Below are 288 nucleotides of genomic sequence, written 5' to 3'. Positions count from 1 at the left end.
TCAGTTTTTTAACATTAGCGAACCACAACTGTTAACATGAACTAATAAAGAATCTAATCTCCGCATTTACTAATGCATGATTAAACTTCAAAATGCTAACTTTAATGAACCTGAACTAACATATGTAAACCGAGATTAACAAATATTGGAAATGTAGTGCTCATTGTTAGGTCATATTAATGCATTGACCATCCTTAACTAAAGAAACTTTTTTTTAAAGTATGACCACTTATTAAAACTAGTAAACTTTTTGAACACTCAGTTTTGTAACCCAATTTTGTTCTTCTC

Source organism: Sinocyclocheilus grahami, unplaced genomic scaffold (genome assembly GCF_001515645.1).
Source record: "Sinocyclocheilus grahami isolate Dianchi unplaced genomic scaffold, SAMN03320097.WGS_v1.1 scaffold255.1, whole genome shotgun sequence".
In the NCBI taxonomy this organism is placed as follows: Eukaryota; Metazoa; Chordata; class Actinopteri; order Cypriniformes; family Cyprinidae; genus Sinocyclocheilus; species Sinocyclocheilus grahami.
The sequence above is the reverse complement of the archived record's forward strand: the minus strand, read 5'-3'. Positions refer to the sequence as shown.